Here is a 12,601-nt window from a genome sequence, read left to right as displayed (position 1 = left end):
TGGGACTAGCAATCATCCTCAATGTGTAAAAACTGGTGATCTCAAACTAGGCAATACCAGCGCCGGCCGCGCCCGAACACAGGTCAAGAAAGGAAGGAGTAGGAATGTGTTGACGTGACACTCGCTTTGATGGAAGCCGAGAACACCTCTGCACTTCCACGAGGAATCACTGGGATATTGGGTAATAGGGTTGGGATTGCAGCAGGGTTCGTTTTGGTAAACGATAAGCTGAATTGATGTTCTAACCATCATATAACACGAAGGAGCTTGGGATTGAATCCACGGTCTTCTGCTCAGTAAACAAAAACATTTGCCACTAGGCTGACGAGCTCCTTTTTAATCATTGACGAATCTTGAATGTGGATGGGCTTGAGATTAGACTCATGATGTTCTGCTCAGTAAGCAAAAACGGTTGCTCTAAGGCCACCGAGCCCCTCATATCACATTATAGCGTTACTCAAGTTTTTATAACTATTCAAACCCGGCACCGACGACAACGAATTTTTTTACTTATACACGATAAACAAGCGATCTTACCATACATTTTTAATATGAAAAAACCTGGGACCGCGTTTTTCTGCTCAGTAAGCAAGCCACTGCAACCGACGATCTTTGAAATCCTAAAACTTAAAGCTACGAAAGAGTACCTAGGCCTTCATTAAGATCCACCCAACAAACAATTTGTGCTGGTTAAAGTCTGAATAAGCTAGTTTTTAGCTGAAGAAGCATAATCTGCCCTGAATAAGCTCTTATTCTGCCTGCAATGTTTGTTGGGCACTTTCACGCGACGTTCAATGTTTCGATTTTCTCTTTACGCATGGTTCAGGCAATCATAACTAGCTATGACCGACGTGACGATTGTTTAAGACCTGGTTAAAGAAGCTATTCAAATGAAATTACGTTCTCGAATTTCACTTGGCATGTAATGAACAACAGAAATACGCGATAATTCATATTTTCAGCGGTTGATGGGTAATTTTAAATATACCAACGGTACTGCCTACGACTACGACAGCGACTACGAGGGCGCCTACGACAACGATAACAGCGTATTTGTAACTTACCATTTGTCTAGGATAAACACCATTGCCCACTGGTTCTTCATGTCCGCTATCTGTCACTGTTTGCAAAATATCTAATAGCAATTACCTTCCAATACCAATACTTCCTGTATTGCTATGGTCATCTGGGAGGAGGGTCGCATCTAGTGCTTTCCCCAGGAACCGTTCACGGCCACCAGCTACTGCCCGTCCAGTCTTGGGCGTATCCAGCGAGGCATCCTTCAGATTACAATCTCCGACACTCAATGCAAATCGCAGGCACACTTACGCTAGTTACAAAAAAAAAAACACACCCGTGCAAAGAAACGGATAAAATAAACGTCACTCTCGCGAAAGCACACCCGTCGTCGTCGAACGGCAAAAAAATAGAAATCGGTGGGCAATTTTGTGATACGGATTTCCAAAATCAACCGGGAAGGGAATGCACGAATTTCACCACACCCAACTGCGAAACACGTTCATAAGCACTTTTGGTACACTTTCGTTCGAAAACACTTAATTTTTTTTTTTTTTCAAAAATAGTTGCGAGTTAACGAACATCATCACCGCGTAAATAAACTAAAATTAAAATTATCACTCGCGATGTTACAAATTTCTGGACCGGGAACGCAGATAGCGTCAAATCTTCTGTTGCTTGCAAACATGATGAACCATGTTTTCTTTCTCGATTCTAAGACTTCTCGCAAAGCGAGAAAACCACTACACACACGTATAACCGTCCGGGAGGCAGAGTGCCAGCGCTAATCCGGCAAATGCAGCCTAAAACTATGAAAGCGAATGCACGCACAAAACAGAGAACAAACTTAAAACACAACCGTATACAAAGGCGTTCGAAACTCGACTCCTATAACTTCATAATTCAGACAGAGCTTCTGAATTATGTGAAATATTACCTGCAACACGGAGACAACCAGCTCATATAGTGGCGCCGGTGGTATAGTGGTAAGCGTGATTACCTCTCACCCCAGCAAGCCTGGGTTTGATTCCAGTCGGCGCCGCCGGGATGTTCAGAGTTGGAATAGAATTTTATTTCCATTTCGTCAAGCCAGTGTAGACTACATACAATGATTATTACAATGTTTACTTACATACTATGCATTAATTCTATTCTGTTTTAGCTTAGTTTTTATTTGCTGCTTGGACATAGTGATGTCAATAGTTCCGCAATGCAAATTATATAGGCGCATCATTCGATTGATTGGGCTATTTTTTGCATAGTTTGTTCTGTACGATGTTTCTGAAAATAAATTCCGTGTTCTAAGATATCGACAAGGTGTGTAAAAATTTAATTGTGCGAGAATTTCTGCCGAATCTATCCGCATTGAAATAATTTCGTTGATGAAGAAAAGCATTGCAAATTGGCGGCGCTCCTTAAGTGTTTGTATATTGATGAGCATGCAGCGCGCTTCATAAGATGGTAATGGAAATGCAGTCCAATTCAATTAACGTAAAGCATATAAAAGGAAATGTTTTTGGACAGATTCTATGCGTTCTTCGTGTATGGAAATGAATGGATTCCATACTAGGTGGCAGTATTCCAGAATTGGCCTTACATATGTGGTATATAATAGCTTAATAGTGTATGGGTCTTCGAAATTATGACTGAACCTTTTGATGAAGCCTAGCATTCTGTTTGCTTTACTAATGATAGTATTATAATGTTCTATAAAAGTTAGTTTGGAGTCTAGGATTACACCTAGATCTCTTACAATTTTGCTTTTTTCTACTATTTGGTTGCCTAATGATATTTCAATATGCGGTGTTTCAATTTTTCTGCTAAATGCTATTGCAGTACATTTTTTTACGTTCAGTTGAAGTAGACTTTTACTAGACCAGGTGTGGAATATATTGATTTCATTCTGGAATTCTTCTGCATCGCTAGAATTACTTATTTCCATAAAGAGCATCATGTCGTCTGCATATACAAGCAATTTTATTTTTTTAAGTATGTAGGAAATGTCGTTTATGTACAAAATAAAAAGAAGTGGGCCTAAATGAGAACCCTGGGGTACCCCAGAGGTGACTGAAATTGGTTCTGAAAGTTTATTTTGAAAGCGAACTATTTGTTTAAGATGTGTTAGGTATGATTGAAGCCAATTCAAAAGTCCAGGCTCCATTCCTATTTTCTGCAATTTGAGGATTAATAATGGTATGTCGATGCGGTCAAATGCTTTACTGAAGTCGGTGTAAATATAGCGCTTCAACGTGCTTGCCACTGTCCAACGCTTTAATAATGAAAGATACATATTCTAGAAGATTAGAGGTAGTTGAGCGACCTTTAAAAAAGCCGTGCTGTTTACTTGTAATTAGATTTTTCACCTGCTTTTTTCAAAAATATGGGTGCGAGGCTGTCAGGTCCAGACCCTTTCGACGCGTTTAAGTTTTTTAGTGCATTGAGGACTTCATGTTGAGAAAGTTGGTTGACAGAGATGTTTTTAGAAATTTCAGGAATGAATGCAAAGAAATCGCGGTCACGATCTTCTTCGGAAAATGTGGTGTATACTTCTTGGAAGAAATTTGCAAAGAGATTGCAAATTTCAGAAGAATTCTCACCTACATTTGCATCCAAATTCATTCGCGAAGGAAAATTGCTGCTTTTTAATTTCGTGTTTACATAATTAAAAAAGTTCTTAGGACATGATTTGACTTCATTTTCGACTTTGCGGTTATAGTCCTCATATGCAGAGTTGATGGCTGTATTTAATTGGTTGCATAAGTTGTGATAGTTTCGCAAATTGGTTTCAGTTTTTTCTTTTTTGTATAGTTTATGAGCTTTCTGTTTTTTATTCTTTAAATTTTTCAGTTGTGGATTGAACCATGCGGGTAGTTTATTGTTTTGTGTTCGTCTTCTTTTTTTTTGATGGTACAGTTTCTAAAATTAGGCTTTGAAGAATTGAGTGAAATTTTTCTACTTCAGTATCGACATTTCCTTCAATACTTATTAAATTTTGCCAATTTATTGTACATAGTCTACGTTTGGCTTCTTTGTAATTTACTTTATGGTATTCCGGCACTTCCTCGTATTCCCAGTCGCTGGAGGAAGAAGAATTTTGTACGAAGATTGAGTATTTAATTGCTGTGTGAAACACTTCATTTTTCCATAAAGGTGCTAATGATGTATCCACACAGAAGTCTTCAGTACAATTTGTAAATAAAAGGTCTAAATATGAGTTTTGTTGATTTTTTACATGGTTTATTTGATTAAGAACAAAATAAGATATTTTGTCGAATAATAATTGTAATGTTTCGTCTTCACCTACGACCGGGAGTAAAAATGATTCATTTTCAATGTCTGTAATAAAGTCTGCGTTTCGTTGATTGAAGTCGCCATAAATATGCAGTTTTACTTCTGGTTCCATATTTGACATTATAGTTTCAACAATTTGAAAAAATAGTTCAAAAGACTGCTTGTGGGCATGTTTAGGTGGAAAATACACAGAAGAAAAAATGTGTATTTCACCGGCAATAAGTGCTTTGACCCAGACATTTTCGAATTCCTTGTGCTTATTTGTTATGATTTCTTCAGAAGTAAAGTCAGCATTGATGGCAATGAGCACTCCACCACCAGACTTTTTATTACAGAGTTGAAAATTCCTGTCGTGCCGGAATACATTAAAATTGTTTCCAAAAATTTCTTCGCTTCTGACGCTTTCGTCCCAGCTTGTTTCAGTTCCAAGAATTATTTGAAAAGAAGAAGATAGAATGTTCTGGTGGATTTCTTTCATTTTAGCTGGGCTTTTCATGCGATTGAAATTTTGGCAATACACCAAAATTTCAGTCGCATTCTGTTGAGGAAGTGAAGAGATTTTTGGAGGGTCAGTATTACTTACATTAGCAGGGTCTACCTCAGGTAGAGTGTCGTCATTCGATAATAATAATTCCCTTGCATGGGAATAGTCGTCGTTACTTCCTTTAGTAGAGTGCGTCAGTGCCGTTGAAAATTTGGAGGACTGTAAAATTTGCGAGCGGCCTCCCTAGTTTGCTGCAGTCGTTGTGTGCGTTCACTAAGTAGGTTGTGTGCGTTCACTAAGTAGGTTGTGTGCGTTCACTAAGTAGGTCTGCCAAAGCGTCGGTGCGTGGAATTCCGAGTTCTTCGTGAACGTCCAGGAAAATTTCGCGTAAAAGGGCTGTTTCCGTTGGTAGTCCTTCTGCTGCCAGCATTAAAGTTGCACTAGTTTTAGTGATTCCGCGAATGCATACTGAAGGTGGCTGGTCGTGCAAGTATGAAAGATAAGTCCGCACAATGTCCATAATTTTGGGGTCCCGCAGCCGTGCCTTCAAAAAGCGTCGGTCGCCAATTGCAGACTGTTCCGTGAGTCTGACTATAGGCGGACGCATTGGGTCCAGGATTAGAGGGTGTTCATGCCCGGTTGGCCTTTCGGCGCGATAAGGGTGAATAGTTTCCCCTTTTTCGAAGTTAATGAATTTTAGTCCATTGTCTGTGCTTGGTGGACGAGAAAATTGTATACGTGCAGCAGCCAAAAGCTCTTTGTCCAGAGGTAATGCCGTATGTGCATGTATGGAGTTAATAAGTGTCGACGTTCTTATTCCATTGCATCATCTGCATCCATTGTCATAACATCTCTGATCACGGAAGTAAAGCCGTTGGTCCCCGGTTCATGAGTTGATGGGTCGATAGGTGGTCCAGGTGTGGGAGCTGGTCGGTAGCATTGCTGCTCAGAACGGAAAACAAGATCGACGTAAAAAAATCCAGCTCATACGACAAATTACGTACCTCAATACAAACACTCGTACCTGTAATGTACTCCTCACTACCTACATAACAAACATCCCTAACGACAAACATCATACCATACCATATAGAGACTTTCAGCACCTGAAAATTCGCCTCTTACCATCAAGTTATAGAAATATCGAGTTGTAGTATAAGAATCCCATACAAAATCGTTTTCGCAGTAGCCAAGAATTTGAAAATTTTACTAAAGGGTGTCCACGATGAAATTGCCACACACAAAATTGATTCGCAAAATTCGAGTTTTCATCCGATTGCCATCAAATTTTCAGGGATTGAGAAATAACTATTAAACTTCATTTTACCATTTTACTCGTATTTTATTTACAGTCCATACGCAAATGCCCGCACCTTGGCCTTAACCCCGGCCATAAGATTCTGCACAACCTGTGAATCAACCGTTTTTTGCATGTAAACCCATACTTTCTTCAGTTCCTCGACTGTCTTCACTACCTTAGGTCGTTTAAGAAGGTGCTGCTTCATAATCGCCCAGTACTTCTCGATGGGGCGGAGCTCCGGAGTGTTGGGAGGGTTGAACATTTTCGGCACGAAATTGACCTTATTGTCCGCATACCACTTCAGCACGTCCTTGGAGTAGTGGCATGAGGCCAAATCCGGCCAGAAGATTGTTGGGACGTTGTGGGCCTTCAGGAGAGGAAGCAGCCGCTTCTGGAGGCACTCTTTTATGTACACCTGTCCGTTCATCGTGTCCTGGGTCACGAAAGGTGCACTCCGCTTCCCGCACGTGCAGATGGCTTGCCAAACCAGGAATTTCTTCGCAAATTTGGACATCTTCTGAGTGCGGACATGCTCCGGAACGCTGAACTTATCCTTGGCCGTGAAAAACAGGTTGCCGGGGATCTGTTTGAAGTCGGCCTTCACATATGTTTCGTCGTCCATGATGCAGCATTCAACTTTCGTCAGCATGTTGAGGTACAACTTCCTGGCACGGGTTTTGGCGGACTTGTTCTGCTTCTCGTCGCGATTAGGGGCCTTTTGTACCTTGAACGTTCGAAGCCCAGCCTTAGTTTTGGCCTTCTGGACAAAACTTCGGCTTAGGTGCAGCTTCTTAGCCACATCCCTAACGGAGGCGTTCGGATTTCGGTTGAAGGCCCCAACTACACGGTTGTGATTTTTGGTGTTGTACGGAATACTTTTTCCTTCACTTCTGGGCTTCCGATCGGTGGTCAACCGTTTCTCGAACCGCTTAATCACTCGCAACACCGTGGAATTCGCGATTCCCAACGTTTTAGCGATGGAACGATGCGAGAGATCCTTGTTCTCGTGATGAATGCGCAAGATTTTATCACGCACGAGCTGTTCTTTCGACTCCATTTCCGCGAGTTTTGATCACAGGACTTTAAAACTTGCAGGATGTAAATAATGCACTATGAACTAAATCCACCCAAATTTTCATTAAATTCTACCCAACGGTTAAAAAGTTAGAGCAATTTCATTGTGTGGCAATTTCATCGTGGACACCCTTTATGGTCCTATATATCCCATATACACACACAGAGTTTAGATTTCCGAAGCCGATAAAATTTTACTGGGTTTTTAAACAGCTGAGTTTTCAGCAATCAAATTCAGTAGTTTTTAGTTTAACTGAAAACTCGGTAAATGGAAAAATCCCTGAATGGTAAAATTTACCGTTTTAGTCAGTTAAAGAATTGCTGACTTTTTCAGTAATTTATTTATTATTTACATTATTTTTGCTGAGTTTTTCAGTATTTTGATGAATACATATCAATGAATAGTAAATAAATTATTTCGGATTTTTTAAGATTTTTATTAGCGGACTCAGGTTTATTTTGTTTAGAGGCTTAATAGCAATGATGCTGTTTAAACTTATCTTGAGCTATAGTCCAGCTTAAGCGCTCAATATTTCCTCGTGGTTCAGCCTGCTTTCTTGGAGTGCCAGATTGCGTGCCTAAGTCTGGAGCACTGCTACACACAAATGAAATTCTTGACCGCAATGCAATGGAACATCTGGAAGTCGATGTAGGAGTGCAGAAACTGCCGGATTTCGTGGATGATTCTGCACTCCTGCGTTGACTTCCAGTCATTTAACTTATTTTCACAAACATGTTGCTGTTTTCACACACAATTTTCTGAAGTCAAGTGCGCGAGGTGGAACGAAGGAGAATGACGTAAAGGAGTCCAATTTACTAGTGTGACCAGTAATTTTGGAATTTCGTTTGATATTGCGGACAAGTATTGTGCCTCTCAAGAAAAAATATACACTGTAAAAAATTATTTTATTATTTACGAAAAAAAATAAAAATTAAAAAAAAAATAAAACTACTCAAATTGCATTTTTTTTTCATTTTTTTTTTTATAAATATATAGCAGTTTAGATAAAGGCATCAGTTCGGCTTTATATTCCGTCGTGTATAGAAGTGCGCTGATTTAGCTCCCAGTCTTGTTTCCATTGTGTGCAATAATCCGTTGCGAATATTATCATCACAGTTAATACAAATGGCTACAGAAGGAATCTAGAGCCATATTTATACTTTGAGAAAGTCATCAGTGTTTCTTTCCCCGGAATTTCGTGAAATTCGAATCGTGTCGATTTATATGAAAATGGCGACATGCAGAATGTGGCGTTTGCTGCCTCTGGTTGTGTGTATGGGCTTCAGTTGTTCTATGTATCTGTGTATATGCGGACCGTTTCTGTGTATATGCGAGCTGGCGTGGAAGTGTGTAAGTGTGTGGCTTTAGAAGCGAAGAGGGGAGATATCGTACAGAAAATGCTCTAGTTCCGTTGGGTAGTACAGCAATACGGTAGTGTGCGGTCGCGATCATGGCTACTTTGAGGCTAATGTTGTGTTGTGGAAAAATAAAAGCGTTGGAAGTGCTGTCAGTGTGTTGGTTGGTAATTTAACTCGAGAACAAATTCCAATAGAATGCCTTCGAAACGATAAATCACTCAAGTGAAATAAGAAGAGGACTTAGGCCGACAACATAGTACATAGAAGCGATTCGAAGCGATTCGATTCGTTGGCAATAAGCGGAGCGCTTGCGTGAAAGCACCCTCTATGAGCGTTCTATGGGAATCGCCCAAACCAGCCATAGTGAAAGCGATCCGAAGAGGTGTAAAGCGTTCAGCAAAGCGACAGAGCTGTTCGTGTTGTGTTTTGACGCGTTGGGTTCGCGATATTTCACGAAGTTCACCAAGGGAAAAGTTCGCGAGTCATAGTGAATTTTCCGGAATTTTTCCATCACTCCATCGTGACTGTTTCAGTCGACGTGTCTGATCTTGTGGACGGTCGCTTCAATCGACGAATTGTGGCAACTACTGGCTCACTTACGGGAGCTGGCGGCATCAGCTAGTAGGGGAGATTTAAGATTTAATCGTCGATTGAGGTGATTATTTAGAGGGACGGGTGCGTCGATTTGAATAGTATTTCTTCAAATCTACAGGAAAAAAAGCTCATATACTGTCTGCGGCTGTGGAATAGTTCTAGCGACGTTTCATCACTACCTGCAGCCCCGCGTTGCCAAAAGCATTCCAGTCGATGGTGTGTTATAATGCAATTCATCTTTACCCAACTATTGTATTGCTCCTCTCAAACGTCAATTGATTGCATGTAGTGTTAGTTTTCCATGCGCTGATGCAAAAAATAAAAAAGCAATGAATTTTTGAACCAGAAAACTCATCAGGGTGATTTTTGCGCAGCTGAATTTTGCGAGGCAAAATTCATAGGCGAATAACCCTGATAAAAAAATACCATACTCGAACTTTAACCCAAATGGTAGAACTATTCTACAAATGGTTTGGATGATACCCTGAACACGTCGTTAAGCAAAATAACCATACACATTTTATTAGGGAAACTCACGCACGAGATTTGAGGTTTCGAGTTTTTCCAAACACTGATCTTTATATGTGTTTTTCAGCCTTTTTTCAACTTTTTTCAGCATTCTTTGATTATGATTATGAGATGCTCGATGACCCTGGAGGGATCGTTTTTGCTTACTGAGCAGAAAATCATGGGTTTAATCCCAAGCTCTCCGTCATGACTCTTAAAATTCATTATCACTAAACAAAATGAATATGTTCTTTCGATAGTCGGCTATCGAGAGATTAAATAAACAACAAATAAACAATACATACTTTTGGTTGCATCGCCAACTTAAGGTGAATCCTGCACATGAACATACAGATTCATGAGTCGCCTTATATATGGATCGTGAATATTACTACATACTTCGTTATATTGTTTTACAACCTGTCATGTTTGATTTATCTAAATGTTTCTTGATAACAATGCATTTACCACCTGCCCTTGTGAGCTGAGGAGGTATAGAGCTGCATCTTATTTTATGTAAAATACTTCTTCTTGCAGTAGCAACTATATTATCCATTATATGTAAATGTATTTCATTATGTCATATTTTAATGTTCTGATACATTTCATTTCTTCATTGCATATATTTTCATTATACAAATAAATACTGGGTTGGAAGAGAGCATCAGGGTATCATTCAAACTGAAACTGGACGATGGTATGATTGACAGCCGGAGTCTAGGAGGGAATAAACACTATCATTTTGTTTATCCTACCGATTCGATTAGGGTGGTGTGAATTCTACTCCAACAGTTTCAGGGCGATTGAAGCGCCCTTCTTAACAAACTATCCAGTAGAAAGCTTAGTAAGTATTGCGAATTGTGTTATTCGATTTGTTGGAGCGTATCGTTGGAAGGAGATTCTTAAATTCCCGTGGATTTCGCGTAAGTGTCTCTGCTTACAGGTCCGCCCTTCCGTTTTTGGCCCTTCATACAGCGATATTGTGAATTCAGATCGGTAGCTCAAATTGATCTTGCTATTAAGTGGAGCTGCATACAAGACAAGTCTTGAAGGGATGGTGGCTACCTTACATACATACATATAGCAGTTTAGATAAAGTGCTACTTATTGACAATGTGCGTTTGCTGGGCAACTCATAAACAAAAAAGTTATGAATTATTGAAAAAAGTACCATTTTCCAAAATACTACCTCCATTTATAGAATATCTTTTAAATTGTGTTATTATTAAAACACATTTAATTTACAACAAAAAAGCTCTTAATGCTTAAATTGCCCAAAGTTGTTATTTTCGAGATACTCGTAGGTTAAAATTCACTTATCGCATAATTTGAGAAATTTTCACCCTTTTGAGATGTTGTTCGTGAGTGTTTAACCTTGAAAATATTTTTAACGAAAAGCCCAATCCATTTCCTTAAACTTTGCAGCATACAGTTTTTCAATCAGACGCCTGTCAAGTCGCATCGGTCTCGTTGTACGACACTAGTATTTGAGTTTTTGAGTTTTTCCCCACGCGAGGGTTTTTTCTCGCCAAAGTTAGTTGGCATAGTGTTAAGACAACTAGTGCGCGAGTGAGGAAGCCGTTAATCATACGCCGAGCGCTTTGATTACGGTGCAGCTTTAACATCAACATCTGTAAAATCATCACCACTATCGGCCCATTGATAGCAACAACGAAAGCACGTTAAATTGCCTACCGAGGCGACCGAGGCATACCAACTGCAAGGTTATCGACCCAACAGCCGTTGGGGCAAACAATAGCATCGCACCAGTCATCTGCCGCCTCAGTGCAATAGGTATACCGTGTCGCTTTGTTTTCACCAGTATCGCATCTCCCCGCATGGTCCAGTATTAGATTAGGTTGGGTCAAAATTAGGGTGATCCAAAATCTTGTAAATAGTATATATCAATAATTTTTTTTCTTGATTTTTTTGACGTTAGATAACGTCTTTCGGCAACATATGGGGTTACAAAATTGAAAACAGTCATTTTGGATGCGTTACGAAAAATCAAAAGATTTTGAACGATAATAACTCAACCGTCTCTCGATAGATTTACGAGATAATGGCATCAATCGATTGGAAATATTTCTAGCAATTTGCTGAATGTTTCAAAACTATTGATTTCATTCTGTAAACTATTGAAAAATGGTTAAAAGTAAACCATTATCTAAAGATGGTGAAAATCGATTGATTTTATTTATATTCTTATACTTTCTCCAACCGAGACATCAGATGCGAGTATCTGACACCTCTGATATTTTCTGTTCTACTATATAAGCGTCCAACAAGGTCACTCGTTCCATCATTGTCTATCCGATCGTCGACCCAGCAGCAGAGCAGCAGAGCAGCAGTACCAGAGCAGCGGCAGCAGAGCAGCGGCAGCAGAGCCTGGAGGCGAAAGGGCAACTACGCCGAGTGCGTTGGTGCCAGTGCTCCGGTATACTGGGCCGCCGTCATGGAATGCCCAGCTGCTGCAGTTCTCAGTCGGTCGTATTCACCGTCTGCTCCGAAGCGCGTTGGAAAAATGGCCCTTTTCAGGGCCACAACATTATCAAGAAAGAGTTTAACGTACGTATGCGAGTATCTGACACCTCTGATATTTTCTGTTCTACTATATAAGCGTCCAACAAGGTCGCCCGTTCCATCATTGTCAACAACATCAGCCCAACAAAACGGCCCTTTTCAGGGCCACCAAACTTTCGCAAAAGAGTTATTAAGGAATATTCCTAAAATATAATATACACAATTAAGTACAACACATAACAGACGTTATCCAACGCCAACCCTGCGGTCGTATCTAGTATACAACCCTTCCAACTTTTTTCTTGTACTATTTTTATGTAGAGTATAGTTAGGGTGATCCAATTTTTTTTTCAGTATATATATATATATTTTTTCTTATTTTTTTTTTCTTGGTTTTTTTCTTCTTCTTTCTTTCGTATTACTCTTTAGTAGAGTAAAACTATACCAATTTT

Source organism: Ochlerotatus camptorhynchus, unplaced genomic scaffold, assembly GCF_037179485.1.
Source record: "Ochlerotatus camptorhynchus isolate MF236.1 unplaced genomic scaffold, CSIRO-AGI_Acam_v1.1 ptg000151l, whole genome shotgun sequence".
Taxonomy (NCBI): domain Eukaryota; kingdom Metazoa; phylum Arthropoda; class Insecta; order Diptera; family Culicidae; genus Ochlerotatus; species Ochlerotatus camptorhynchus.
The sequence above is the reverse complement of the archived record's forward strand: the minus strand, read 5'-3'. Positions refer to the sequence as shown.